The sequence below is a fragment of the Anomaloglossus baeobatrachus genome, chromosome 5 (assembly GCF_048569485.1).
Source record: "Anomaloglossus baeobatrachus isolate aAnoBae1 chromosome 5, aAnoBae1.hap1, whole genome shotgun sequence".
NCBI lineage: Eukaryota > Metazoa > Chordata > Amphibia > Anura > Aromobatidae > Anomaloglossus > Anomaloglossus baeobatrachus.
In genome coordinates this window covers 241,778,057-241,784,056 of record NC_134357.1, presented here as the reverse complement: position 1 = coordinate 241,784,056, position 6,000 = coordinate 241,778,057, and the positions used below count along the sequence as shown (strand labels likewise).

The 6,000-nt window shown below is 40.4% G+C and overlaps 1 protein-coding gene across 2 annotated transcripts in view; it reads left to right on the top strand.

The window, feature by feature from the left end:
* The first annotated feature begins 731 nt into the window (after window positions 1–731).
* Window positions 732–6,000, top strand: part of LOC142311130 (gastrula zinc finger protein XlCGF66.1-like) — a 53,608-nt gene continuing 48,339 nt past the window's right edge. For both annotated transcript variants that reach the window (XM_075349270.1, XM_075349269.1), the window contains exon 1: window positions 732–879. The gene's annotated coding sequence lies outside the window, so the exon portion shown is untranslated. The remainder of the gene's footprint in view (window positions 880–6,000) is intronic.

The window sequence follows — 6,000 nt, the reverse complement described above, 5'->3', positions numbered from 1 at the left end:
CGTCAAAAAAACGCAGTGTGCGAGTCAGAAGCCCCAGATTCATGATGAGGTGCACTCCATGAATCTGGAGCGTGTGGCGTGTGCCTCTGTGTCCGCCTCACCACATCTCAGTGCAGCCAGATACTGGAGCGACGTTTCTGGTGTACAGAATGACACGCCCTGTTTTGCACCTTCCCAGCGCCTCTATTTTGTTGAAACTGGAGGAAAACATCAAAAGTTGGGGCCTCCAGCTAAATAGTGTTTTCCAAGGTGTCGTTCCCTTTAAACACGCAATATGGCTAGAAAAAGTATAGTAAAGGCTAAATATGTGCTGCAGATTATAATCCATGGGGTTGCTGCTAAACACCCAGGAGCATTTCAAGGGAAACTCCCTAAGCACTGAATGATGCAGGCACAACACAGCTCTGGGACAACCGACTGCTGCTAACCGCACAGCATCCCTGCCACCTGACCTCTGACCCGGAAGCGGACGCCGACGATTTAAGTTGTGAAGCTTTATTGTTCTGACCACGCCGGTTGTCTAGCAAAGTATCGCCCGCAGCCCGTTATCCTGAACGGAACCCCGAGGAGTAAAGGCCCGTGAGTGACGTCATTAGCACTGGCAGAACACTAGAGTGACAGTCGTATTTGACGAGAACTGAAGGCAGTGTCCTCAGCGAGGAAGACGCCATTTTGTTGTGGACAGAGCTGACAAACCCATCACATCAGCTGTTATTCAGGCTGCACTCCCCAAAGATCCTGATGGTATGGGTTGTACGTCCCAGAATCCTCCTCTGCTGATGGATGACTACAATCCCCAGAATGCTGCTCTTATTTTTCTTGTGTTCTGGGGCAGTAGATCAGGAGCTGTGTGTCCCTCAGTGTAGAGGCTCCTGGCAGGTAATAATCCCTCTGTGAGAGGTTTTTAAAGCATTATCTTAATGATCAATATATTTTTATATTCATAGTAAGAACTAAAAAAGCTGTAATTATATAATAGGTGCAGGATACAATGATTAATGTTGTTACTTGTTTTATCACAGGAGATGCTAAATATTATTCTGATTTTTGGGAACAAGCATAATTACTGTGTCTTTATTGTTCTTGCCATTCATGTTACTTTATACAATATCATTTATTGAATATTATATTGTTTTGCACTAATATTACATACCAGGGTGAGGAGACTTTTTTATGCCAAGGGACATTTGGATATTTAGACCATTATTCACAGTCATACAAAATTATCAAATTATATAGTGTAACCTTTATTTTAATGTTTATTTAATAAATATTTAGTACAGATGAAAATAAGCAGCTCTGTAATATATCTTATTAGAGAAATATGCTTCTTTCTCTGCCAGAATTGATCAGTCATTATCAAAACTCACGGAATACAGATTTTACCTCAGAATTGAGCATACTGATAATGACTGATCCATTTTGGCAGCGAAAGAAGCAAATTTGTCTGATAAAATACATTACAAAGTTGCTTATTTTCATGTGTATTATTTATTTATGAAATAAACATTAAAACACTGGTTACGCTTTAAACATTATCCTGGTGTATTTGGTCAAACATTTCATTTATTTACTTCTATTGTAATGACTGAAACGGATTCCCGTTGGTGAGGCGTGATGTTACGTGGGACTGTTGATGTTGACAAGTTGCGTCGGTCCTGAGCGCAGTTGTCTTGTAAATAACTCACATCACTAAGTTATTCTGAACACAGTTGCATATTACACTGCAGATCTCCTAACAGTGGGAAATGTATCAACTCATATATCATTTAAACAACTCCAGGAGTGGGATGTCTGCCGTACTCATCACATAAGAGACACTGACACTGCTATATACATCGCTTAGGAGATACTGACACTGCTGTACATACATCACATAAGATACACTAGAACTGATGTATATATTATATAGGAGATACTGACACTGCTGTATATACATCACATAAGATACACTAGAACTGATGTATATATTATATAGGAGATACTGACACTGCTGTATATACATCACATAAGATACACTAGAACTGATGTATATATTATATAGGAGATACTGACACTGCTGTACATACATCACATAAGATACACTAGAACTGATGTATATATTATATAGGAGATACTGACACTGCTGTATATACATCACATAAGATACACTAGAACTGATGTATATATTATATAGGAGATACTGACACTGCTGTACATACATCACATAAGATACACTTAAACTGATGTATATATTATATAGGAGACACTGACACTGCTGTATATACATCACATAAGATACACTAGAACTGATGTATATATTATATAGGAGATACTGACACTGCTGTATATACATCACATAAGAGACACTAAGGCTGCTGGTTATATATCACATAGGAGACACTGGGACTGCTGTATATCCATCACATAAGAGACACTAAAACTGATGTATATTTTATATAGGAGACACTAACACTGCTGTATATATATCACATAGGATATACATTGAGACTGCTGTATATACATCACATAAGAGACACTAAGACTGCTGTATACACATCATATAGGATACATTGCGACTGCTGTACATACATCACATAGGATACACTGAGAATCTGTTGTATATACATCAAATAAGATACAATGAGACTGGTATATATACATAACTTAGAAGACACCAAGACTGATGTATATACATCACATAGGATACATTGTATATACATTGGATTCATATCACATAGGATACATTGTATATACATTGCTGTATATACATTACAAAAGAAACAGAGGTTCTGCTGTACATATATAACATACAATACATAGAGACTGCTATATATATCACATAGGATACACTGACACTGCTATATATACATCACATAGAACACAATGAGACTGCTGTTTACATCACAAAGGTGTCACCGAGGCTGATGTATATACACCACAGAGGAGACACTGAGACTCTGCTGTATGGACATCACATGGGAGATACCAGGAACGTTGTATATACATCACAAAGGCTATAATGAGACACTGCCCTATATATGTCATATAGGAGACACTGAGACTGCTGGATATACATCACCTAGGATACACTGAGACTCGTATATACATCAGATGGGCGGCACTGAGGTTAATGTATCTACATTACATAGGAGACACTGAAACTACTGTATATACGTAATAAAAATAATCTTTTTTTTAGCAACTTTTTATTTTTTAAAAGATTCTTACAGTCAAGAAAAAAAACACATTAAAATTATGTAAACATGTAAACAATCACAGGTAATCAGGATGTACATCAGTTCACAGAAAAGCAGAACTATACATCAAGACAGAATCGAATCAAATCTTACAACCGGACTCAAATGAAGACTGCATCCTGCTCAAAGAGTCATATCACATACATAGAACTAGAACTATAGCAGATTTAAGAATTCCCACCCCCCCATGACAGGACCCGCATTCAGGGATCAAGATGGTACAGCTCAAGGCAGTATGTTAAATTTGAAAAGTGTCTATAAAGACGTCCCAGGCAGACCATATCGAAATAAACCTATCCATCATGTCGTGTAGCTGCGCTGTCAATCGCTCCATGACCCTAACATCTTGTATCCTTACGTACAGGTCGGAAATTGATGGCGGGGCTACCCTCTTCCAAAATAGTGATATCAAACACTTAGCAGCTGTAAAGAATGTGCAAAACAAGTTTAATTTCATTCTTGCCTAGTGACGATGGAAGGATATTTAATAAATATGCCACCGGGTCTCTACTTACTCCCCTACCCAACACCTTTCCTATTAAAGACTCCACCTCTACCCAAAACCCCATAATCCCTGGGCACGTCTAAAAGATGTGATATAAAGACGCAGCTCCCCCACCGCATCTCCAGCAACTCTCTGAGTAGGCACGATTAAACCTGTGCAGAAGATCTGGGGTGTGATACATAGGAACCTTAACTTGGTTCTCTTTATAAAGAGTGCTGACAGAGGACCAAAAAGTACTGGACCACACCACAGATCAAACTGCCTCCGGTAAAGAACGGCTCTCAAACTCCGATGGACGAGGTGGCACCTCCCTCCTCATGATATCTGAAAAGAAGTGTGCAATCTGCTGGTATGAAAAATATAGGTGGAAGGGCAAACTATGTTGGTTACGTAGCTCAGTGAAAAACTTTAGCTTTAATGTAACTGAGCTTACTATGTCACAGAAACAGAAAAGCCCGGCCTTCATCCATTCACCCACCACCTTTGAGCCCATACCTTCTGTAGTGTGAGGGGTAAACAGAAAAGGGGTCAAAAGGGAGGAGAGAGTTGCTAACTGGAATTTCATTCTACAGTGTCGCCACACATCCCTTGTAAGTGCCATTGGTCCTAAAAGATCCTTAGAGGGTATATCATAAGATCGACCCCATATGAGGGAGCTCAGATGAAAAGGAGCAAGCCACAGCTTCTCGATCTCCATCCACTTGGTGTAGGCGGGAAGGGTTGACCACGAAGTCAAACAGCGCAGCTGCGAGGCGTAGTAATAAAGAGGGAGACTCGGACACGCCAAGCCTCCCCCTTGCGCGAGGCGCGCGGAGGACTGAATCTGGGATGCAATGCCTCCCCGAGTGACAGATAAATTGCATGAGGGAAGATTGCACTTTTTTTAGAACCGCCATAGACACCCGTACCGGAAGCGTCTCAAGCAGGTAAAGGAATCTAGGGAGGATAGACATTTTAACTGTCACAATTTTACCGAGGAATGAGATCTGCAAGGAGGACCACTTTTTGAGCTGATTTTCTACCTCCCTTATCAGGGGAGGGAAGTTCGCTTGATAAACCGACTTATAGCTAGGGGTAATTTTAACTCCCAGGTACCGCAAAGAATCTATGCACGAAGTGTAGTTCAAATTTTGTTTAAGTGCTTGTAATTTAGCTTCTGGTATATTAATAGGTAGCGCCTCTGTTTTATCTGAGTTCAATTTATACCCAGAGAGTCTAGCATAGCAGGCTATTACTGCGTGTAAATTGGGCAGGGAGACTACCGGATTTGTCAGGGATAGCAATACGTCATCTGCGAATAGGGCTACCTTAAAGGATTTAGCTTTTACCCGCACCCCCATAATGTCAGGGTTTAGTCGAATTTTGGCTGCCAGTGGCTCAATATTAAGCACATACAATGGTGGAGATAATGGGCAACCCTGCCGAGTGCCATTTCCAATAGACAAGGAACCCGAATGAGCATGAGGAAGACGTATTGTCGCAGAGGGGGATGAATACAGGCCCCGTAATGCCGAAACGAAAGGCCCCGACAGGCCGAAGTGGCCCAACACCGCAAACATAAAGGACCAATCGAGCCTGTCGAAGGCCTTATCCGCATCTAATCCCAAAAGAAGAGCCTCCCGTCCCTCTCTATTCACCACTTCCACCAGATTCAAAATCCTGCGGGTATTGTCTCCCACTTGTCGATACGGGCAAAGCCCACCTGATCTTTGTGTACCAGGTGAGGAAGCCAGTTATTCAGACGTTCCGCTAAATAATCTTTATTTCTATAGTGCCAACATATTCCACAGCACTTTACATTTCAGAGGTTCAACTAGAAACAAACATAAGTAACAGTTACAGAACATAGAATAATTAAAGCATAAATAAAGACAGTCGTGTAAAAACTTACAATCTGCAAAAATAACATAGATTACACTGAGACGATGTAAAGACATCATATAGGAAACACTGAGACTGCTGTATATATATTACATAATGGATTGTGGAGTTGCATGTAAATTTTGTAACTAATGGCATTATCATGCCAGTTTGACTCAGCTCTGCCGAAATGGACGAAACATTGGCCACAGTGTCCAATTCATCAAAAGTGATTTTCTTTTCTACGTTAGAAATTCCACTCTAGTTCCTAAATGGAAAATTGAAAATTAAAATTGTAATGTAAACCGTTCTATTGTATCTCGGGCAGTATGTTTAACCCGTTTAAGGGAACCTGTCACCAGGTTCTCTGTAGAACGTAAAAAAGACGTTTATTAT